This window comes from Podarcis vaucheri (genome assembly GCF_965113315.1).
Source record: "Podarcis vaucheri genome assembly, chromosome: 6".
Classification (NCBI taxonomy): Eukaryota; Metazoa; Chordata; class Lepidosauria; order Squamata; family Lacertidae; genus Podarcis; species Podarcis vaucheri.
In genome coordinates this window covers 31,054,924-31,080,603 of record NC_138764.1, presented here as the reverse complement: position 1 = coordinate 31,080,603, position 25,680 = coordinate 31,054,924, and the positions used below count along the sequence as shown (strand labels likewise).

Here is a 25,680-nt window from a genome sequence, read left to right as displayed (position 1 = left end):
GTCAACAGTTTGCAGCGGCAACTTTGCCTTAATTGCAAATGTCTGGACAGAGGAATCATACATCTCTCAAAGACTCAACTGAAATGGCTTTAAACCAGGCACTCAGGTGCCATCTCTGAGCTGGTATGGGGGACTTAAAAGGAATGGGGGAGAAGTGGTGTGTGTGTGTGTGTGTGTGTGTGTGTGTGTGTGTTTCAGATAGATGATAGATGATGATAGATAGATAGATAGATAGATAGATAGATAGATAGATGATAGATGATAGATGATAGATGATAGATGATATAGATGATAGATAGATAGATGATAGATGATACACACACACACACACACCCCCCACAGCCATTTTAAAATCACATTCTGCCTTTATGATGAGAAACCAGGGGGTAGTATCTTCTAGGACTTACAGATTGAGAATGGCAGTAAGATTTACTTAATTTGGGGTAGAAAGGAAAAGAAATGGCTTGTTTTGAATGAGGTAAATGTTTGATGGCATGTTGACATTGTATGTTTTTCTTCTATGGATGCTGGAGTAGCTTTTCAATAATTTTTTTTTGTGTTACGTGTTTTGGGAAACAGGTTGTTTTAGATTACGGGGAAAGTCTAGCATATGCTCTTTACCCATGAATTATATGACATATTTGTCGTTTTTATGAAAAGATTGGGCAGAAACCATTGCCTAGCCACAGCAGAATAAGCAAGTCCATTGACTAACATTGGTTTATGTTGCTGTTGCTAGGCAATGGCTTCTGGCCAATCTTAGCCTCTGAAACAACAAAAGTTTGTTATTGCTGGGCAAGATGCTTGGAGACTTGGTGTCAACCTTGTACAGTTCAGTTAAGTCAAGAGATCAGACATTAGGTGTGAAAGGTGGCAAGGAGAAGAAATCACAGGAGATGAGTAGAAATTATTTGAGAGACATAGTGGGAAGTGGAAAATATCTCTGAGGCACACAGTGGCTTGATTTCTGATGGTAAGTTTCTGAAGGCATAGGAGAGCCTTTAGGGGGAAAAGGGAGAATGATGAATTTCCTGTTGAAGCCTTTAAATACTAGACTTGCCAATTGACCTGAAAACCCCAAGGTGGGCCTGTTCCTGAGCCTTTAACAACTGCACAATGTACAGAAATTATCCAGGGTGTTTGTAGGACATGGCAACCAGCATGACCCCCAGTGAACACAGCAGCCTAGTTAGGAAAATAGTTGGCAACCCTTGTTTCTAAACTTACTTCACCCAATAAATTTGACACTCAATCATAGCTGTCAACTTACAGATTTGAAAATAAGGGACCAGCAGTCTCGAAAATAAGGGATCAGCAGCCAAAATAAGGGATTTTAGTCAACCAGCAGCCAAACGAAGCCTCAAGTGGCGGTTCCCACAGAGCAGCAACCCGGCAAAGCGGATGCAGCAAGGAAAACCACCGTCACCTCTCTGCTGGGAAGCGCTGAGCAAAGGCGAGTCCCCAGGCAACGCGGCTGATTTGATCGGCACAAGGCATGCAAGCTCCACCACCCCAGTCGTTCTTAGACTCCTTATTGGGTGAGCAATGTAGCCAAGCAACACAGTTGGAGCCTCCCTCCTCCCTGGATGGCAGGGAGGAAGGGAGAGGAGCTGCTTCCTTTGAAACCCGGAAAATTTAAGAGACATCATCAATCGGGGACAGCAGCGGGAAATGGTGCTGGGATAAGGGAGTTTCCCGCCAAATAAGGGACGGTTGACAGTTATGCACTCAATAGATATAGGATTAGCGGGATGTGACTTCTTCCTCTTCTAAATGGTGTGTGATTTCTTATTGATGAGCTATTTCTCCCTTTGTAGTTTCAAGTCTGCCTGATGAGAGGGTTGCAGGCTTCTCAAAAAGTAATCAGATACAATTAACAAACAACCTTCTGGTTTAACACATCACATTAAGGGCTTTCCATGTTTACTTGAGCTCCAAAATGCCAGGAAATTACAGCTGTTAAATTACTGGGATCCCACTGGAATCAACTGTGCTATTGGGAACTCTGCAGTGCGGCTGAACTCTGTGAAAATCAGAGCTTAAAGTCAGCACCAACCACCTGATAGGCTGATCCCAGTGGAGAACACTATCGCACAGCTTCTTCAGCTAAAAGCAGGACCTGAGGTCAGCACCAATCCACTTGGATTGCCCTTTGCAGTGTGGTTTGAATTCAGAGGAAAGAGTGGGTCACCTGACATCATGCTGACATCAGGTGATTGACAGTTGGGCAGCCCACCTATCAGAATGGCCCACCAGGGGATAGGGCAACCCAGAATCTCATCTGCAGACTGTAAGATGTCTCCCACCCCTGTATTAATGTGTAAGGGTTTTTGGTTGTTGTTTTGTTAAATTGAGCTACATTTATTTTATTTTTTGCATACTTATCTTTATTAAAGTTTTTTTTATATACAGCAAGAAAAAGAAGAGAGAGAGAAAGACAAAGAAGGGAAGAAGGAGGAAGAGAAGAGAAGATGGGATTTTGATTCTCTGTCAGTTACATAAAAAGAATTATTCAAAATGTTTGCAAATTGAGCTACACTTAGAAGTACTATTCCGGTACAGCTGGAGACAAGATGGCCCAGAATTTATGGGTAGTAAGATGTCCTACAGATATTGGTGGACTGCAGTTCCCATCATCCCTGGCCTTTGGCCATGATAGCTAGGACTGATGGGAGTCGTATTTCAACCATGTCTGGAGGGCAGCCCATCTGGTACCTCAGGTTTATGAAGTGCTAAGTTCAGGTTTAGAAATTTGGGGAGTGCTGCCTTCCTTTCCTGCCTCCTCTGCTTCTCATCAGAGTGTTCAAACTAGGTTTGAAAAAAGAGAGAATTAGATGTGAGGGGAATACATGAATGGAGCTCAGCAAGGAAACAATTCTCTCATTAGCTATCCATATTTCAGACTGTTGCTAAGGAATTGTGCCATCAAAGGAGGGGGAAAACCAATGCTGACGAGCAGAAGTTAGATAAAAATGGAAGGCCATGTAGTTTTGTGGGTTTTAAATAAATAACTCACGGACATGTCAGTCACTTCAGCATCTGTCTAAGTAGGGCTGCACACTAGACTTGTCACATTTATTTTTAGGTCACTCTCAGAATGGAAGACTTGTGGATAAATAGGCTTGTCAGTGTATTATTTAAACATTAATGGCAGAAGCTTGAAATTACTGGCTTTTCAGACCCAATACTGGCTATTCAGCATAGTTTCATTCGCTAGGCCTAGGATGAAGAACCTGTGGCCTTCAGAGGTTGTTGCAGTACAAGTCCCATTGTCCCTGACCATCTGTCATGGGGACTGGAGTCTGACAATTTCCAGAGCGCCACAGATTCCCCATCCCTGAAACAGACAAATAATATATAGGTTGGTAATTTCTACTTGGAATGCCTCTGCCCAAACACTTACAGTAACATGTTGATATTTTTGTTATAGTTGATTAACATACATGACAAATGGCTCAGTTATCCAATGGGTGTGCTGTTTCTAAGCCAGGGGTTTGGTATGAGGGAATTAAAAAATAAAATGCTATGCAACATAACTGCAGTGAAAAAGGAAGAAGCAAATGTCTATACAGTACAGCAGTGCAGTTCACTGTACAGGAAGACCATGAAGTTATTAGTTATTTCCAGTGTTTTCTATGAATAATAATAATAATAATAATAATAATAATAATAATAATAATTTAATTATTTATATGCCACCCACCTGACAGGGTTGCCCCAGCCACTCTAGGCAGCTTCCAACACATCTAAAAACATCACAAAATATTCAAACATTAAAGAGCTGTATTTTTAATCTTTGTTGGAAGCCGCTCAGCGTGGCTGGGGAAGGCCAGCCAGATGGGCGGGGTACAAATAAATTATTATTATTATTATTATTATTATTATTATTATTATTATATTCAGATGTCTTCTAAAGGTTACAGTGTTATTCATCTCCTTGACATCTGATGGGAGGGCATTCCACAGGGCAGGCACCACTACTGAAAAGGCCCTCTGCCTGGTTCCCTGTAGCTTCACATCTCATAGCGAGGAAATGACCAGAAGGCCCTCAGAGCTGGACCTCAGTGTCTGGGCTTCGACATCAGAGGTTGAGGTGCTTCTTCAGGTATACAGCGTCAAGGCGTCACCTCAAATCGTTTAGATGGTAGGTTCTGCTCATTTAAACATTTGCTGGACGATATCACTTTGGTTATATTGGATATATACAAAGTGAAAGTTTCAAATAATGAGGGAGGGAGGACAGCATTCCTAGGTACTTTGTTCTCTAGAAGTTTAAAGTTGTAATGAAGTGCACGTATATGAAAACTGAGTGAACATCTTGTCAATTCACTAGCCAAGAACTAAAACCACAGAAGCAAAGGAAAACGCAGTTACAGAGGAAATGGGTTGTACAGTGTGTTTTTAACTCCAGTGGAGAAACACATGGAGAGTGAAGGAGAAAATGAGTTAAGAAGATTTCCTGTAGAGATACATATCTAAAGGCAAACCTCATGTTGCCCCCTAAATGCAGCTTTTACGGTTCTAAAATGTCATGATGATAGTCTCTTAATTAAAAAATATATTTTTTGGAGAAGGTTGAAGTACCATTTGCCTGTGTGCATGCTTTAAAAAGAAAAAAGAAAAGAAAATATTCTGCATTTGCTGTATAAGTAGACCATAAGAGAGCCAGGAAATCGATATGCAGCATGTCATTTGGAGAGTGGCAAAACAAGGAAAGTAAGGAAGTATACCAAAGAATTTAGAATTAGCTGGGGAGGTGGTTTGGAGAGTGTCTAGCCCAACTGCATGTGGGACGTTGGAACTTCAGCATCTGTGACCTACGGTTGTCTAGTCTCTGCTAAAACACCTTCAGTGAAGGAGATCCCACCATCTCAGTCACAACCACATACACCCATACATTTAAAGCACATTTAAATCCCCACACCCAAGAATCCTGAGAACAGGGTGCTGGGAATCATAGCTTTGTGAGGGATAAACTACCGCTCCCAAGATTCTTTGCAGGGAAGCCATGACTGTTAAAGTTTTTAAAATGGTGTGGATGTGGCTCCAAAGCAGTCAATGCCCCTGTCCCACATTCTTAGTATTAGGTAGTTTTTCTCCTGATGTTTCTCCAAGATCTTCCACTCCATCTGTAGTATCTACCCATCAGCTGTAATCCCTCTCCATGGAACAAAAGAGAACAAGTCTGCTTTGTCTTCTGCATAGTAGCCCTTCAGATGTTTGAAAACAGCTGGCACACTTTCCCTTAATCTTGTATTCTCCAAGCTAAAAATTCCCAGCTCTTGTAGGACTTCCTTTCTAGATCACACACCACACTGGCCTCCCACCTCTCGGCACCCTCTATAGGGAAGGGCAGACCCCTCAACTGTCCTGATTTCAGCATGATGTCCTGGAGTTACAGAAGCCGTCCTGGCTTCTGATTAGATCCCAGAATGCCCTGTTCTGGTGTGAGCCAGCTGGTTTGTGCCAGACCAAAAGATGCTTGTTTCTTGGTCTCATGCTCTTGTGCAGATCACCCGGCTCCTGCAAGAGTCCGGGACTCAAAAACAAGTTTTTGATCAGTGGTTTGTTGGAGGGTATGGAAGGGGTGGTCTCAGAGGTCTGGAAACTATGGAGTATATTATGTACTGTGAACATTTCTCTCTCTTTCGCTGCCCATTTACAGCATGAAGGACAAGCTGGCCCTAATTTGGCTTTTCTATTATGCTTTGCCAGAAAATTCTGCCATTATAGAAAGAATTGCTTCCTTTGCAGTTGTGACAGGAGCTAGAACAACCCTGCCTTTTGGGATGTTTTGTTCTTCCCCAATCCAGCCTAATCTGGGAGCCCAGCTCTTGTTGAGGAAGAGGTGTACATTAAATGTGAAGACAGATGCAGTTCAGGTCCTTGTTTTGGTTACCAATGCGCACAAGCGCATCCAGGCATTGATTCAATGCGCAGAGCAAAATATACTGATGCAACGATGCTATCACGGCAAGATCAAACACCGGAGAAGCTTCCCGTCCTTCTCACACCATGGCACAAAGGCAGGCATCACGCCGGACATTTCAAGTACAGTGGTACCTTGGGTTACATACGCTTCAGGTTACAGACTCTGCTAACCCAGAAATATTACCTCGGGTTAAGAACTTTGCTTCAGGATAAGAACAGAAATCATGCTCCAGCAGCGCGGCGGCAGCAGGAGGCCCCATTAGCTAAAGTGGTGCTTCAGGTTAAGAACAGTTTCAGGTTAAGTACGGACCTCCAGAATGAATTACCGTATTTTTTTGCTCTATAAGACTCACTTTTTCCCTCCTAAAAGGTAAGGGGAAATGTGTGTGCGTCTTATGGAGTGAATGCAGGCTACGCAGCTATCACAGAAGCCAGAACAGCAAGAGGGATTTTTTTTTCTTGTTTTCCTCCTCCAAAAAGTAGGTGCGTCTTGTGGTCTGGTACATCTTATAGAGCAAAAAATATGGTAAGTACTTAACCTGAGGTACCACTGTACTCGGGTTGCGCAAAATGTAATAATTTCTCATGTAGTTATTGTGGATGACTTTTTTTCAGAGGGGGTATGGCAATACAGCTCTTTGCCAAGGGTGCAAAGGACCCTAGATACGCCTCCAGTTGCCTAGCCTAAGCATGTTTCCACATCCAAACTGTATAGGAATGGAAACAAGGGCATAGGATTTGAAATCTGTTCAGAACAACTTCATAGGTAGAAGCGCCTAGGGAAGGAAGTCCAAAAAAATCCTGTCTTCCTTCCTTAGTTAAATGGCATAAACAACTCAGCTGTCCAAGCCATGTCAGCATAAAGTCTTAAAACCCACCCTACCTTTACCATCTCCAACAAAAAGAAAAATGTTTATAATAATATATATATTGATTTCTGCTTTTTGGATCAATAGCAAGATTTACTGCTCTACTTTTGAGTCAATTTTAACCTCTTCGGGTCACCAAACCTCCATATTGATCTCAACAGGAGCCAATATCTGCTTATTACTTACCTCCGTGTTTAGACACCTGCCACAAATTCTTACGAGTCCTTTCATTCTCACCTTCCCCACCTGCTTCTGTACAAAATAAGAGTTATGTTTCTTTCACATATGCAGCCAGTGGGGGCCAGACTTCTGACTCTGTGAATTTCACGACTTCTTGTTTTTTAAAAAGGTTTCATTAAGAACTCACAAGCTCACCCTCTTCAGTGATTAAATATCCTTGCCTAAGTAAAACGTTTCTGATCCACATGTTATTCACCTGCCAAATGGTGAATAACATTTACAAGCAACACACAAGAACAAAATTCTGGAGAATTCATATAAAGACTTCTTAGTGGCATCTTGCCAAATTTTAAAATGTTACTTCTCGATCTGACAAGTGGAAAACCAGAGCCCTATCAGAATTTAACATTCCTGCACCTTTGGGGTCAGAAATGACCCCCAAAGATTATAACAATATATAAAACATGTTACCCAAACTGATGCCACATAGCCACATATTCCATATATTGTAACACAGTCAGATGGGTGGGGGACTAATAAATTGTTGTTGTTGTTGTTGTTGTTGCTGTTGTTTAGTCGTGTCCGACTCTTCGTGACCCCATGAACCAGAGCACGCCAGGCACTTCTGTCTTCCACTGCCTCCCGCAGTTTGGTCAAACTCATGCTGGTAGCTTCGAAAACACTATCCAACCATCTCGTCCTCTGTTGTCCCCTTCTCCTTGTGCCCTCCATCTTTCCCAACATCAGGGTCTTTTCCAGGGAGCCTTCTCTTCTCATGAGGTGGCCAAAGTATTGGAGCCTCAGCTTCACAATCTGTCCTTCTAGTGATCACTGGAATTATAATAATTATTTATTATTATTATTATTATTATTATTATTATTATTATTATTATTATATTATTATTATTATTATTATTATTATCCACAACAATACAGGTGTTGATTGTTTTGAAATGTTTCTGACCTCACTCCACCCTCTTTCTCTCTATGTGCAGATGAACCAGCCAGTATCTTCACTCTCCATAGATCAGGTCTATGATTTAATTGAAAAGAGTAGAGTTGGCAGGTATGTCATGTGAACTCTCTAAAAACAAAGACTTGAATTGATGACCATATGCACCCGAGGTGACAGTTTTCCGTGTCTTAAAGCAGAGGGAAGAGGGAAGTTCTGGCAAATGCACCACTTCATGGTTTGGGGTAAAATAAAGATAAGAATGGCAAAACGAAAGAAAGAAAGAAAGAAAGAAAGAAAGAAAGAAAGAAAGAAAGAAAGAAAGAAAGAATTTCAGTGTTACCCAGCAATTCACAGGTGATTAGATATAGGTTCAGTGGATGTGGCTTGACTCCCCCTGCACACAGTTAAGTCATATTTTGAACTCTCTGATATTCAGTTGCATTGTAAGGTTCCATAGTTTAATTATGTACTATGTGAAGAGGTTCTCATATCTTTCCTTAGAGTGCCACCTGTTATGGAAGGTTTAGAAGACACACTAGTTGGGAAGCAGGTAAAGAACTTCATTGATTCTCTTAAACAGAGAGCAGAACAGATACAACAAACTCCTGGTTTCCCTCGGCTACAACTAATTCCTGTGCCACCTAGTGACTAATCTATATAATGGGTGGTATCCACACACCACCTTCCTGAAGCATCCCAAGCTGGCTTTTGAATGCCATCACTGAGTGACAAGTAACTCCAGAAAGTTGCACCTGTCTCCTCTGATTAGCGTCTTCAAGTGTTCTTCAGTACAGATCTAGAGGGTGGGCTTGACTGCTTATATAGCTCTGGTAAACCTAATAGACAGGATCCTGTTGTGCATTCAGTTCATTCTGCGCTCGGGAAAATATTGTGCCTTGTCATCCTTAGCCAAGTTTAAATTGACATTTTTATCACACGACTGCTGGAATGGTGCAGCAGATTACTTGCTTGTGTCTCATGATCGGTTGGCAGTAATTTAAACAGAGGTTGCCTGATTAAAAATCAGATGCCAAAAGCTGTACCAACAGCAAAATTGCCAAAGGCAACTCAAGTCACAAAGAGAGGAAGGAGAGGGAATTAAAGCTAGACCTTCGTGGAGGAACTCAAGTGTGCGGAATGTGTATCGCACACATGTGTGTGCAGAAATAAAAACAGGCACAAATCATGCATTGTCCTTTTATACCGTATCATAAAAATGCTACTAATTAAAACTTTGCAGGTTCAGTTGGTCAAGTTTCATGGCTGGATGCCTTCTGCTAGAGCATGCTCCAGCCGGCATTTATGAGATTAATTTGTAAGCTCTTCAGATTCTGAATCTCCAAGGTTTATGCTGTCTGTGTGCTGTTTGCATAATGCAGTTTTATAGTGCTAAACCGCTATCTATAAAGGGATTATTTTCATATTCAGCACATTAAAGATCTAGTGCAATTCACAGATACCACACTGTGCTTATGCCAGAGATAACAGGTAAAATGCCTCTTGTTCTGATTAGCTGCAAAGCTAACATAAGATCATGGATGTCTTGAGAAAGAATATTGCCCTGCTGAAATTAATTCCCCAGTGGTTTTATTAAAGTCTGCAAATTGCATTATTTCCCCATCATATTTGAAAGTCTTCACTCCCTTAAAGCCTGCTCTAACCCATGGCAGGCTGTCTTCCCTGGAGTGTCTAGACGTGGTGTCTTAGATTTATGTGTGTGATCTCAGTGTGTTACAACATCACTCCTGACTAATGCATTATTACAATACTTACATATACTCCCAAGTGCAACAGTATTGATTAGAAAATCACCAATCTGCATATTCATACCATCTGTGCTAAAGAAAAGCAAAACATTACATGATAATCTTGGTCTTGTTTGGAAGAAAAATTCAGAGGATGCTAATAGAACAAATGGGGATTCAGTTTGAGTGTACTCGATTGTGTGTGTGTGTGTGTGTGTGTGTGTGTGTGTTTGGAATAGCAAAACAGATTTACACTAATACCTAGGAGGATTTAAAATGGCACCATTTCCTTCGAATTCACAGCATTGAAGGAAGGTTTGGATAATAAAGTGCAAAGAGAAAATGTAAGTGTTCTTGAAATTGGATTGGAACAGCAAAAGCAACAAGTGAAAGATACATTTTAAGAGCTTGTACTTGGAGTAGTATTTAATGCCAAGAAACCCACAATTGGGAGGAGTTCCCTCTTGGTCAGAAGCTAAAGTGAAGCTTGCAAAAGATGGATGAGACCTCACTTACTGGGCCAGAATCCTTCTAAAAGATAGGAATCTGCTTATCTTTTGATTGATTGCTCAGCTTGATACTTTATTTATAAAGTTTGACTACAAACCCATAAATCAAAGAAAAACACATCACAGGTTCAATTTGGGGGGCATTGACATCCTGCCATCTTTGCAACAGCACAGAATCCAAAGGTCAAGAGATGGGCGGGGGAGCAGCTCTGGCAGCTGTGTAAGTATGACAGAACACTTGAATGAAAATCCCTTCTCTAAATAAAGGAAATAGTGTGCTCCCCAGCATATAGATTTTTGTGCATGCCAATTTCACAACTATGCATTCTGTTATCCACTCATGAGCTGAGAATTTGTGGCCAACCATTCCTCTATGTTCATGTTCGTTCTCCAGGATCTGAGAGTTGTGGTTAAACATGTTGCTCTCTTTAAGGAATTTATCCTCTGGTTCTCAATAGGTTCTCAGGATGGATTCCTGGTATGCACTCTAGTGGTGATGATCTGCATATTTCCTCAGTGGATCTACTGAGTGGTGCCTCAGTTTGGATCTACAGTGGTACCTTGGTTTACAACCATAATCCGTTCCGGAGGTCCAGTTGTAAACCAAAACTGGTTGTAACCCAAGGTGCACTTTCACCAATGGGGCCTCCCAAAAAAAATGGGTTGTAATAAAAAAGGGGGAGGGTTGTAATCCAAAAAAAGGACACGCACTTCCGGGTCTGACATGGTTGTAATCCAAAACGGTTGCAAACCAAGGTACCACTGTATTCCAATCCAGTTTTAAGCCACGTTGTGGACCAGAAACAGCCTTGGTCACCCTGGTGGATCACTTATGTATTATTGTTAGTTCTCCTGAACTTCTTAGGAGCATTTGATAACATTAACCATGGTATCCTCATTGAGTGACTATCTTCATCTCTGCCTGCCTTCTCCATTATGCTGTGTTCCCCCTCTAAGTTGCTTGCTCTCTGTGGGACAGAGGAATAGGTGGGCGAGCAAGCAGGTGGCAGCAATGATGTACCTGTAGAAGAAATTCCTGTATTCTGTTGTCTTCAATTCAAGCCAATGATGTACAGGGTTAGTTGTGCTTCCAGTAAGTTTGCTTGAGGCAGGCATTGGCTGTGGTTCAAAATTCCTGACAGAGAACTCCAAAGCACAGCCAATACTGGCAGGATTGCTGTCATCACCAATCAGTGCTGGCCTTCGCAATTGTTCCTTAGCGACTATGCCTCCACCTTCCTCACACCTGACATCACCTGCAGCGTCAAGTGTGATACTGGTTTGCACGACTGGAGTCAAATCAGGACCAATGCCAGACCTAATTTGGTCTGTTGGTCAGAGGTTCCCCACTGCCTGAACATTTTGTCTCCTCCCCTTAAGATTCCCACATATCTGACTATTGTGGACAGACGAAGGGGAAATCAAGGACTCTAACTTGTGCAACTTTAAAGTATTTTATTTTAGTTATCTTTTATTCTTCAGGCTATTTTTCTCCCTTTCCTTGGAACCTACGACTGCTGGAGGAAGTGGAGAATCCAGAAAAGCAACAAAAGAAATCCTAGCCTGCTCTTCAATGCAGTTTCATGCTGCCAGGTCAGTGATTAACAAAGACAAGGTCCTACTGCAGGGAAGCTAAATGGAGTTCATTATGGGCAAAAGAGCTGCCGAGGCCAAAAAGGTGAGGCGACGTGAAACAGGATGAAATGAGAGACTAATAAGTGTGGGTTTCACTTCCTTAATGTAACCGTAAGGGTGGCTTTTAACTATCAGACGCTCGTAAGAATTATGGATAACAGCAATTCTGAGGAAATATTTTACACCATTATGAGCCTCCATCATAGATAACAGCGAGAGAAAGCAACCTTGGCAACAGCGTTGGGCTAAAAGAACAGACGGCAACTTTATTAACACTCGTCTCCAGGTAGGAAAGATAGGCTACCTTAACAGGGTTTGGCATAACCCAAACTCTGAGATTACCATACATTTTACAGGGGATTGCCATGTGCATCCAAAGGGAAAATTGGAGGACCATACCTGGCGTGACTGGCAAAAGACTCTTTGCTGAACTCCTAGCTGAGGAACGCATTTCATCAGCTTTGGCTGGCGTGCCAACTGTGGTCCTACTGAGAGAGCTCTGATTTGGCCACAGCAACCCCTGTGTCTAGACACATCCAGGCTTGATTTCTGTGATGTGCTCTACTGGAGACTTCAGCAAGTTATTTTTGGAACCTCAGTTACCCATCAGTTGTGAAGGACAAGGGTTATGTGATGCTTTGTGGAAGCTGCCCTTTGAGTTTTTGGTTAAGTTTAAATACGGGATACAAATAATACATTTTTTTTAAAAAAAGGAACTTGAACTTGCAGCATTTCATAGCAGTGTTGGTTGGTCATGCCATTCACTGATTATTGCTCATCTGTTCTGCAGCCTGTAAAACCATGCTAAAATAACAAAAAGGGGAGACAGATGCCTTATATTGAATCAAACTGATGGCCTATCAAGCTTAGGACTGTCCACTCTGACTGACAAAGACTCTCCAAGGTCGTAGGCAATAGCCTTTCCAAGGCCTGCTACTTGAGATCTGTAAATTGAGATGGTAGGGATTACACATGGGACCTTATAAAATGGTGAGCTTCACACTAAACTATGGCTGCTCCTCCTAAATCACCCCTTGTCAACCCATATAACATTTGTTCATCCAGTGACTCATCTTCAGCCATGTAGTCATCTCTTTTTCTGTTAGCATGTCTCCTTAGCCAAGAAACCATCATAATCCTTGAAATGGAGTTGACATTCTGGTTTATCCCTCAGTATTTGGGGGAGGGGGGATTCATTTGAGAGGACTGACATTTTCAGCCTGGTTCAAGATCCCTACAAAAACAAGAAGTGGACTGATTTGCATAGTCTGATTCGCAATTATTATTATTTTCACAATTCTGCCACACTTCCTCTAACTTCCTCTAACTGCATCTGCCCGAGGTCCTTTATGGCCAATGCCTCAGCTCGGAAAGCAATCCGATACATTGACTTCTGCTACCGGCCAGCTGGAGGCCTGTTGTAATCAGGAACAGGAGATCTAGAGTAGACAGATGACTAATTTACAACGCTGTGTAGATGGATTAGGCAGCAGTCTGTTGAACATTTGTCAAGATAATTTGGTTTCCATGGAAACAGTTTGTCACAGAAGCTCACATGACAGTGATGGGGAATTTAAACAGGTGCTTGTCTTCAGGCTGGATGGGCCCACAGGCAGTGGAAATTGGAACGGTGTGCTGTTAAGATTCCACAATATATTGGATAATATCCAGCTGCCTGTTGAAAACTGAACTGACTTGGAACTACATTGCAACTACAGTCCTGTCACTTCCCCATGTTGGAGTTGGTGACAGTCAGTTTTCAGAGTTTTTCTCACTTTGTCTAGTTTGGCACTCTGCTCTCCCCATTTCCCCTTTAATCTGGCCCAGTTAACTTTCACGATGCATAATTAAGACCAAGTTTGGTAGGTTAAAACACAGCACTTTCGTGTCCCTCCCAGGACTTTTGCAACTTAATTAGGGCTTCACGACGTGTAACCACTTGAACAGCTAAAGCAACACATTTTGCACAGATAAAGCTCAGCTCTTACATCATGATACATGCTTTGACTGTCAGCTGCCAGATCAAAGTAGATCTCATTGCAAGGTGACTTAAAATAATCAAGAGTCACTTGCTATAGCAGACGAGCTGAGTAGCTTAGCTCTAAGGTCTTACAAGGGACGCGGGTGTCACTGTGGGTAAAAGCCTCAGCACCTAGGGCTTGCCGATCGAAAGGTCGGCGATTCGAATCCCCGCGGTGGGATGCGCTCCCATTGTTCAGTCCCAGCGCCTGCCAACCTAGCAGTTTGAAAGCACTCCCGGGTGCAAGTAGATAAATAGGGACCGCTTACTAGCGGGAAGGTAAACAGTGTTTCCGTGTGCGGCTCTGGCTCACCAGAGCAGCGATGTCACGCTGGCCACGTGACCCGGAAGTGTCTCCGGACAGCGCTGGCCCCCGGCCTCTAGAGTGAGATGAGCGCACAACCCTAGAGTCTGTCAAGACTGGCCCGTATGGGCAGGGGTACCTTTACCTTTACCTAAGGTCTTACAAAGAGAACTCACAGGAAGTGGACAGCTCAGAATTTACAAGCTGGGGAAATGAGGTTTAAATCTAAGGATTAGTCTTAAAGAAGGGGTTCTAATGGATGTTTTTGCTTATGATGCATCTAGGAATGGTGATTTAAATCCCTCTAGGAAAACAAATTAAATTAAAACAATTATTAAAATGCCAAGCCTGATTTTTATTTTTGGTACTGAATTCATATAGTAATGAAAACTTGAAATGGGGGCTTCAGGTCCTAAACACATTGAATCATTGAACAAAGTGCCACTGAACAAAGTGGAACTTACTTCTGAGTAAACATGCATTTTTACACTCCCCCCCCTCCTTTAGAGTTCTTTTAATAGGCAGTTAGGGTTTCCCTACCAAGTCTCCCACATTTTTTAAATCTCCCACAATCCCCAACCAGGTATGTGCAGAGAGAGAAAGCCATTCTTTCACAGTAATTTGTCAAGTTCGGTGGCCGAACCACATTAATTTATGAATCATTCCTATTTCATTTGCTGCAGAATTAAGTTGCAAGAAAACTGCATTAAGCTTGTCGCATTAGTGGTTGTGAGCGCCTACAGCTGTCACCTTTCCCCATGAATATTGGCCTGAAATGCTATTAATCCCAGAGGGTCCTCAGTCAGAGTTGAAGATTCCTGCTTGGAAATGAAATCCCAAGATGTCTGTGTTATGTAATGGCCTAGTTCTCCCTTAGGTCAGGAACCTGTGTGATCTATGTGGTGAGTCTGCATTGGGTTTGGGGAACCTTTGACCTTTCAGATGTTGCTACAGCTGCAACTCCCATCAGCCCCAGTCAGGGTGGCCAATGACCAGGGTTGATGGGAATTGTAGTTCAACAACATCTGGAGGATTAAAGGTTGCCCACACCTGTTCTACATGATATTTAATGGACACGGGTGGCACTGTGGTCTAAACCACTGAGCCTTTTGGACTTGCCGATCAGAAGGCTGGAGTCCATGTGACGGGGTGAGCTCCCATTGCTCTGTCCAAGGTTCTGTCAGCCTAGTAGTTTGAAAGTTCAAATAGATAAATAGGTACCACTGCAGTGGGAAGGTGAACGGTGTTTCCATGCACTGTGGCACTTGTCACAGTGTCCTGTTGCACCAGAAGCGGTTTAGTCATGCTGGCCACATGACCTGGAAAAGCTGTATGCGGTCAAATGCCGGCTCCCTCAGCCTGAAAAACGAGATGAGCGCAGTAACCCCATAGTCACCTTTGACTGGACTTAACCATCCAGGGGTCCTTTACCTTTAACCTTACATGATATATGTATGTATGTTTTATTGAATATTTGTATAACACTGTGTCGTGTGTGTGCTGTTTACAACAAAAGAAAAACCCCAAACAAGAATAAAACCATACAATAAAAAGCATAAAGAAGAAATCAATTAGCCATTGTGGAAGGATGTATTCTTAATTGACGGTATAGGCTTGGCAGAAGACCAAAGTTTTCAGCAGGTGTTTAAAAGTTGGCACAGAAGGCACCTGCTGAATCTCTATTGGCAGAGTATTCCACAGGACTGGGCTGATGGCACTGAAGGCTCGGTTATTGTCAAATGAGCCTCACCAACTTGGGAAAGGACCAACGGTGCTCCTGCCAATGATCTCAGTGATCAAGGTAGGGTATAAGGATTCCGGCAATAGTTATGCAGTGTAACGGAAGCTGCCACATGGAAATGTTATCAACCAGCCTCCACATGACTGACATAATGGGTAACACTGGCCTTTGTTTCCCAAGGATAACATGTCTAGGCAAATATTTCTGGACTAGAAGCTAGTTGGAGCAACCTGAAATATATAAACTGAATTATTTAGGGGTAACATGGGTGAAGGAAGGCAGGAGACAGTTGACATATGAAATAATTTGGTATCTGACATATTGCTCGGTCGAAAGGGTCAAAGACAAACCAAAAATATAGCCAGAGGACAAGTTGGCACCGTGGGAAATATTATTCCCCAAAATGAAGGCAACATGAATGCTGTCTCCCAGAGGTTCACGTGTGGTATGATGGGTAGACATTTCCCTAAAGTGATTTTTGTTTTAATTGAACCGTTTGCACTCGATATTCCTCTGTAAGATCAGCCATTGAAATGGGTTATTTTAGGGGAAATGAAACAGCAAACCTGAATGGGAAAGCATTGGGGAGATAATTGATTTTCAGATGTAAGATAAGTGCAAAGAAAGAAAAGGAGAAGGGAATCCTAAATAAAAATTAACAATTTCTACCATGGTTTAAAATGGCACCTGAAGGTCGTAAAGAGAGATACAGCTCTTTACTAGTTAAGGAGACTTGGAGAAGCTTCAGAGCAATGAAATGCACATACAGGAAAGGGGAAGCACTTGCATTTGCATGTCAAGATCCCGCAACCACCCCCTCGTTGAAGAATAAAACACACCAGGACACAAAATATTAGATTAACGTTATTGGGCAAATTTTGGTCACAACTTTATTGATTACAGAATGTGAGTGGTATTGGCTTAGTCATTGAATGGACCCAACTATATCTGACTCCTGCCTGTTGCGCAGGGAGTCCGGTAAGGGTAAACCACCAGAAGGGGGAGCCCCATCGATGCAAAGCAACTCGAGCTCCTCCAGGTGTTCCCGCCAGGGTCGTGGCAGGGCCCTAGCGCTACCCCAGGCTTCAGACAAGATCCACACCCCCAGATTCCTTTAATGGAATACCCTTAAGCTTGGAGGGGCAAGTGATGGCCACACCTCCCCTCCCCATCATAAGATCAACCAATGCCTAACCACCAAAGCTTACAAAGTTGTGAGTCAGGCGAAAACCAAGTGGCCCAAGCCAATTTGCCAAGTGGAAAAATCCCTACCAGGCCCCTCAACAGCGACCAACCAAGGTCCATAGCAAGGCCAAAGAAGAAAAACCTGTAAAATACTGAGGGAGGGAGGGAGGGAGGGAGGGAGGGAGGGAGGGAGGGGAAGAAGCGAGCCAAGAGGAAGCCCTCCAGCTCGCGCCACATCTTAAATGGTCCCAGCCACGCCCCCACCAGCCAGCGGATTGGCTGGCTGATCGCCGACGTGGCCAGGATTCCCCAGGCAATGTGGGACTTCATCTCCTGCCCTCGGAGGAGAGTGGGGGGCCACGCGGTCCACCGCAACTCCTCCCCAAGGTGAAGTGGAGCGGACTAAGGCAAATGAAACACCTGAAACTGTTTTGAGATTCTTTGTAGTTTGGGAATTTGCTCCATAAGATGGGAGGATAGTTTTTTTCGAAATACCTAATCCCACCCGGACCCTGTGATCATCATCCAAGGCCCTTCTTCATGTGCTTCCTCCACATGAGGACCAGAGGACAAGCCTCTTCTGCGATGGCTCCCCGTTTGCGGAATGCTCTCCCCAGGGAGGTTCCTAGGGCAACTTCATTATACACCTTTAGGTGCCAGGCAAAAATGTTCCTCTTCAACCAGGCCTTGTGCTGACTGAAATCCGATACTCTTTTTCATGTGTTTGTGGGAGCAGGGTATTATTTTGTTTTAACTATTTATTTGTGCTTTCACCTTGTATTTTTATCTCGTCCTGAGATCTTTTGATAAAGGGTGGTATATAAATCTGTCGTTGTTGTTACCCCACCCTGAAGCTATTGATTTGTTCCTCTTTGCTGTCAATCAAAATATCACAAAATCGTGTGCAAGCATTTGAGTTCTCCAGTGCTCTTCATCAGGCTAGATCAGCCGTCCCCAAACTTGGGTCTCCAGTTGTTTTTTGGACTACAACTCCCATCATCCTATGTTAGCAGGGCCAGTGGTCAGGGATGATGGGAACTGTAGTCCAAAAACAACTGGAGACCCAAGTTTGGGAAACCCTAGGCTAGGTAGTAATGTGGGGCAGGGTTGGCCATTGTCGAATCCACAGAGCCTGTATCTCCAAACTGCTAGATAAAGCTGCCCTATTTAGCTTTTTGCCTGGCACACCATCTCACCTTTGCTAACATAAATACTTCCTAGTTCCTGTCAATTCCTATCTTCCACCTGTCAAGAAATCTGCATGCTTTGCTTAAAGATGGGTAGAGGCCTGAGCAATAGCCTGTTCTTGTGTTGCCAGAGATGAGGAATCAGCCAAATTATACTTCTTCTTTTGATACCTGTGTAGTACTAAAAAGAACCTCATTTGAATTTTTGCTGCCTCTTCCCCATTCCATTTTTCAGACAGTGAGCGCATGTAGACTCCATGGTTTCAATATCAACCCCTCCCAAAAAGAAATAACCACCACAACCATTTCTCTGTTTGCTAGCTAGTTTGATGAAGAGTTCTGAAAAACTTGAAAGCCTGCACACTGTGGTATTTTGTTTCATATAATAAAAATGGGGAGCAATATTGCCCCAATATGAGTTTTCTTATAGAACAACATGGCTAACCTTTTTTTCTTTTTAGCAATTAAATGAATACATGAGGTAAACTCAAAATAACTGAAAACTTTTGGCAAGCATTTGTGTACAGGATGCTGCAAAATGGCTAACAAGCTCATCTTACAATCTGTGTGACTGTGAACATGTAAATCTGTGATGGATACTTGAAAGTTTGTTTATCTCTGACTATGCTGTTGAACTGTGAGCATAATCTGATGTATCACCACAGCTCAGTTGCATTACATTTTCAGTGACCCGGATTCATATAATTTCTTTTTCAATTAAAAAAGCATTATACAAAGCAGTACTTGGATCCTTTAAATGAAATCAACTGGCTGTTATTTCAATCTTGCAACTGTAGATTTTATTTTTATGTACATATTCAGTTTTATGGTAAAATGACGTAGAGTATTGACTTTAAATGCTAAAATAAATATTGAACAAAGTATTTTTCAAGCTTATTTTATTTTTATTTAAAACAAAAAACAGGGCGACAGCAGGGAGGTGAGATGGAGCCAAAGATCTAAATGATAACTGTCTTCAAGTAGTTTGCCCTCGCCTGGAGTTGGACAAAATTGAAAGGATCAAAGTTAGTGCCATCTTGTTCAAAGGTGAAAAGGTGAAATCTGAAGTGTTTAGGAGGATCAGAGAAAATGGAAATGCATGATAGTGTTTTGCAGTGCCTCCGGCCCATATCTATTAAGATACTTCATTTTCATTTGATATCTGCTTGTTTCTCATCTTACCACATCGATACAAAATTGGCCAAGGCTACTTCCCAGATACAAAAAACTTGCAGGCGCTGAAAAGTAAACACCAGCAGAGGATAAAAAGGTTTTATTATTTGTTAAAAATGACTAAGATTTGCACATTAGGTGTGATACTCCCCCACAAAGTAGCATCCCATTAATGAGGGAGAAGGAAGCATTAACACATATCTCTCTGGAACATTAGCATGCTGTTGGCAAATGGAGATGTGAGGGTTGTTGAGGGCAGGGCTGGTTGTAAAAATATCTGTACTTTGGACAGGGAAATGTAGATTTTTATTTGGGGGCCTTGCTCCCCTCCTCCCCTGCACTCCATAAAAATGTCTGTATGATTGATCTGCCCTGACTTATTCTTCCACAATGAAATGCAGCTGCCCCCCCCCAAAAAAAATGTTCAAATGGTGCTGTTTCTCTAGGGGAAAATATAAGAAAAACAGGGACCTTTTCCGCAAAAAAAGAGGAAAGAGCAATGCTAAGGGGGAAAAGGCTTTTAAAGCTTTAAAGATACAGCAACCAGCAAAAAGCTTTTCAGGTGAAGGTTTCTTTCTTAACTCAATTTTGTCTAAGTAGATGAAAGCTAGACAGAGGAGGAGGAAATCCTGATGGGATATGCTACTCCTAGCTTGCAAAAGGCTCAACGGTCCCTGAACAAAATGATGCCTTAATGGTTAGAAATGGCAAGTGGAGACTTAATATCCATCTCTCAATACAATTTTGAGGCATGTTACTGTTAGATAGCAAAACCGAAAGCAGAAAATTTTTATTTATCTCTCCCTCCTGCTCTTGCACAATACATTGGTGTTTTTTTGTTGTTGTTTCATATAGCAACATATAATAATTTTCAAGGCATGGGGTTTATAGCACCAGTTTTGTAGCTCTCCAAAGGAATGTCCCGTGTTAATTATCCTAAGCATGTTTCCTTTTAAGTAAGCTCCAATGTTTTTAGTTAGATGTAATCCCTACTAAGAGTACTCCGGATTGCAGCAGTATATTGTCAATCATAGCAAAATCATGCTCAGCAGTTCCCCATAATGTCAAACTCACCTTAAAAAAAAAAGTCATGGCTTATTATTTTTATTTATTTAATTTTTATACCGCCCTATACCTGCAGGTCTCAGGGCAGTTACGATATAAAAACACAATATAAAAACACAAAATACATAATAAAAACAAAAACAGGAACAACCCAATAAAGCACCCCCTCCCCAACACATTTAAAAAGGGCACTGGATGCCAATCAACCAAAGTCTTGGTTAAGGAGTGCACACCCCATATTTATAGAACATTAAAATCAAATTTAAAGCACATGACTTCCCCCTAAGAAACATGGAAACTGTGGCTTGCTAAACGTTCTGGGAATTGTAACTCTATGAAATGTAAACTACATCTTTGTCGGAAGCAATGTGCTTTAAATGTGCAGTGCGTCTGCAACTGAGGCTGCAAGCAGCTACCTCTTACAAAAAGAAAAGAAAAAAGAATGACGTCTCAATTATTCTGCAAGCAAATGTACCAATATGGCTACTGGGTGACAATGGAAACTTAGACATAGGGCGTTTGATATAGTCTGTTGGCTGATCTGCAAACACATCTGCACAGCAGGGTGTCATAACAAAAGAAGGCTCATTCATTTGACTCATTCAGACTACAAGCACTACTCACAACCACATTAAAGTAATATCATGACTAAGTTATTTCTGGTTTTAGACTATCTGCAGTCATATCTAGTGATTTTTTTTTCTGGGGGTACTCAGGGGTAGACAGTACCGGCACCTTTCCCCCGCATGTTAAAACTGTGGCACTTACTGTAACAATGGCAATCCAATCCGAATAACTTGGTTGTACTAGCCATTGAACATGACAAATCTGAATCCAAAAATAAATGCAAGCAAAAGGGATGTCATGCCACAAATAATGGTATCTATTTAGATCTCTGCGTCTCCCTTACAGTTCACTGCTATATTGTGCAGGGTCTTGTTTCTGATCTTTTTGGCTGCTAAAGCAAAAAGGGTGACTTTATGAGTCACTGAAGCATTTAAGAAACCATAGGACCTTCTCTGCTGGGGAGAGACATCTTTCCTGTATGGATGCAAAGGTGAGAAATCACCTCCTGGGTCCAATGTATAGTGCCCACATATACAAAGTCTGCCTTCGTACAGTACCCTGTTATATCATCCATCCAGGACGGCAGAGGGCATAGCTTGGAAACACAGCTCAGTAAAAGCGGATGTAAGTGAGGCTGGCAGGAGATTCCACAGGTAACTGGCTCTAAAATGCACTGTTTTTTGAAGGGGGAACAAAGGAGAGCATTGAGAGGTTTTGATCGCTTGCAGATCATGTAGTGATTCTCTCCAGTGGCACCAATTGCTACAACTTCATGGTGGGTACAGTGGTACCTCAGGTTACAGATGCTTCAGGTTACATACGCTTCAGGTTACAGACTCCGCTAACCCAGAAATAGTGCTTCAGGTTAAGAGCTTTGCTTCAGGATGAGAACAGAAATCGTGCGGTGGCAGTGGGAGGCCCCATTAGCTAAAGTGGTGCTTCAGGTTAAGAACAGTTTCAGGTTAAGTACGGACCTCCGGAACGAATTTAGTCCTTAACCTGAGCTACCACTGTACTGACACCTTTTTTTGTAAAAATAAAAAAAAGAAGCACCGGTTTTATCCATATTTAAATGTGGGAGAATATCTAAGGAGACAATGATGAACTTTTTTGAATGTTGTTATTTTGTCACGGTTCCCATGGCATACAGTTATAGTAACTTTCCTCTCTATCTTGCAATTTCTGCGGCCACAAAGCTCCTTTTTTGAGGCTCAGGATATTGCTCCTGGGTCCTTTCCCCCTCTTTACTCCCTCTACTAAAGAAGTTTCTATTTTCAGATCACTAAGAGTGAATTCAGAGAACACACCGAAGTCTCATTCAGTTGTTTACCAGCTCATCATGGGCAAATTATCCCCCATTGACATCTAATACCCACATATACTAAACCATCATATTAAAAAAAAAGAGTGCTGAAAGCTTCAGGTGTACATATTACCTTGAGATCATTTCAGTCACTGTGTGAAAAACATAGCCCTGTGAATCCTTCCATATAACTTGATAACTTGAACATGCTGCTCATTTGTTCTCTTTTGTGAAAACAGGGTGTTGATAGCCGCAGGGCCAAGGTCAGACATTTCTAGCCAGCGAGTTGCTATTCTGCAAGACCCATGGCCGGTTGGGTAGTAGGTGAGTCATTTCTTAATGATATTGTTCCTTTCTGTACTTGTACTTGTTATGGGCTACAAACTCTGATGATCTAATAAAGGGCTGTGACCATGAATTCCAACTGGTCGCCTACTGGTATTTCATGGAGGGACGAATGCAGCTGTAATGAATCCCCTCGATATAATGAAAAGTAGTTTCACAGCATTGTTCTACTTTCACAGAACCCGGAGAAGGCAAGCGGGCGTCCTGCCGTTGTAAATTCAAACACATGCAATATTAATATAGCTTATGGAGCCTTACATCTCTGTGAAATGTCACCAATATAAATAGACTGATCATGTTGGTTATTTGCTGGCAAATAATAATTAATCATGAAAAGTTAATCAAACACATCCCTAAAAAAATATGTGACAGCCATAATATGATGCCCATTCAGCCCACAGACAGACAGACAAACACACACACTCACTCACATGTGCTCCTTATTCATAGCTGCATGAATACAAAATGCCAATGATACTTCATCTTTAATACCTAAGGGATTTATAAGCATATTGCTTCAATAAAACCTGGTTCATCTGTACAGTGTGCAGCTCAGATATGCATATTTAATTACTCGGAAAGTAATTTACTTGTACAGATGGTGGTATTAGGGGTCTTACTTCAATTTAATTTACTTCTGCTGGTGAGAAATGTTATTTTGCTATGAATCTTTGCACAAAGAACACACTTTTATCATGGATAAATAATAACGCACAGTTTGTAATTAATACGCATGATTAATCTGATACATTCCCAATAAAGATTGAAACTGAAGTTGAACACAGCCCAGACGAGTTTGATGAAAGGGAATGTTAGAAGCACTCTAAATCCTAAGTAGTGACTTCTTGAAATATCACAGGAAGTAAACTCTGCTGGCACAATGAGGATACAATGGAGGCAGCAAAGCATGCCTTCCTCGCAGCTTTCACTGTCACAAGGTAGGCTCGATGATGAACCCTCACCAGAGTTGGGTTGCATTCAACTGCTGGCCCTCCAAGTGTCCCATTTTTCCCCAGGGATGTCCCTGATTTAGAGAAGACATCCCAGTTTCTGATATGTTCCCAGAATGTCCCACTTTTCGGTAGGGCATCCCTATTTTCATTCGAGAAATGTTGAAGGGTATAGTAGGATGTCCCTATTTTCAGTGGAGGGTATGCCTCCAGACATCTGAAGGCAAGCCTTTATAGGGAAGTTTTTTTAATGTTTAATGTTTTATTATGTTTTTATATATGTAGAAGGTTGCCTAGAGTGGCTGGGGCAACCCAGTATGATGTGTGGGGTATAAAACCCAGTATGATGTGTGGGGTATCATTATGGAATGGGACATCCCTATTTTCATCAGAGAAATGTTGGAGGGTATGCAACTGGTGTTTTCCTCCACTTGTCTTCAACACATCACCCAGTTTGTTTCCTCACTCTAAGCTCTGGAGTATACAAGGAAGCCAAGCAGGAAGGGGTTCTGTCTGAGGTAGACAACACAGAAATGGATGCTAACTGAGGTAAAGGTACCCAGAAATAGATTCTGTTTCTGACTCTGAGGTAGATAGTCACAGAAAAGGATTCTGCATGGGGTAGGCAGCACAGAAATGGATGCGAAAAATTAAAAAATGAAGCATTTCACCTTCTTGGGCCCAAATCTGCCTCTCCCTATGGTTCTACAGCACCAACAGAAGGATGATAAAACCACAATCTGTCACTATGGCTGCAACAAAACTGTGTGGTTGTGCTGATTCCATTGAACAGACCACCTCTTTTAACACCACTAAACAAGACCTCCCAAAATGGAAAGTAACACAGAGAATTAATTATTATCTATGCTCTTTTTTTGTGTGTATTTACTTGGTAGGAGGAAGTGCTTTGTTGAACAAATTTGTTTTCTGGTGTTAAAAAAGAAAATTATCACGAAAAGTATTCTTGGGTTCGTTACGCTCTCAAAACTGAGCATTTTTCTTCTATTAAACGCTGCATCCTGCATCTCAGAGGCAGCATTATACCACATGCCACTGCGGTTGCTATGGTAAGCGTTCATGTTTTATTGAACAGTAAATGGACACAATCCCCTAAATGACTCCCATATGGCCCTAACACAAGCAACTACTTCTTTCTTTTCTTTTCTTTTCTTCCAGTTTCCCCTCAGTGTTATAAGGAATATGGATTTTCAACCAACTGAAGAAAAACACAACCTCCTCTCTCTTCTTAATAGCACATTTTCCCTCTAGTTAGTCAATGTTTTCTTTTAAAAGATTAAAAAAGCATTTCCAAAGAATTATGAATGGGATGCACCGAGGTACTGAGTAGCCTCAAATCTCACTGAAAACTAATCAGCTGAGGAGAAGAAGAAGAAAAACCACTTTAGAACATCAGAGACAATGGATGGCTTCTTATTATTTTGTATTGTGGTAGTGATAGCTAATTACAAATTACGTGCACAGATTCTCCTGCCCTCCAATGCTCTCATTTCAGCCACAGTTTATGAACTGCTAATGCCTCTGCACAGAGAACTCAGATATATTTACCTAGAGCACATGCTCCCCACAAAAAGATTAACAAACCTCCCTAGAGCCACCTTCTGATGACAGTCAGGCAAAGGGACTGACCGTCCCAAGCTGAAGGGCCAAAGCAGGGGGAAAGGGATTGTGGAGCTGTCTATTGGGCCTCATCCCAACAGTGTGCAGCTCCTCTAAGCAGTTTGGAGCAGCTTCTCTGCCACCTCTGAGATCTGAGAACACGGGTGCCAACTTGAATAAAAAATGGGGGGGGGAGGTGAGCCTCACCTTGCATAATCAATCACATGACACAGTAAAAAAGGTAAAGGGACCACTGACAGTTAAGTCTCCAGTCACGAATGACTCTGGTGTTGCGGCGCTCATCTCGCTTTACAGGCCGAGGGAGCGAGCCTTTGTCCGCAGACAGTTTTTCCGGGTCATGTGGCCAGCACAACTAAGCCGCTTCTGGCCAAACCAGAA

The 25,680-nt window shown here is 42.1% G+C and overlaps 1 long non-coding RNA gene across 1 annotated transcript; it reads left to right on the top strand.

The window, feature by feature from the left end:
* LOC309535203 lies at positions 1–24,920 on the top strand. Its single transcript, XR_014221107.1, has 4 exons — positions 1–123; positions 11,672–11,782; positions 22,609–22,693; positions 24,841–24,920. It is a non-coding gene; the product is annotated as an uncharacterized lncRNA (long non-coding RNA).
* The last annotated feature ends 760 nt before the right edge of the window (positions 24,921–25,680 follow it).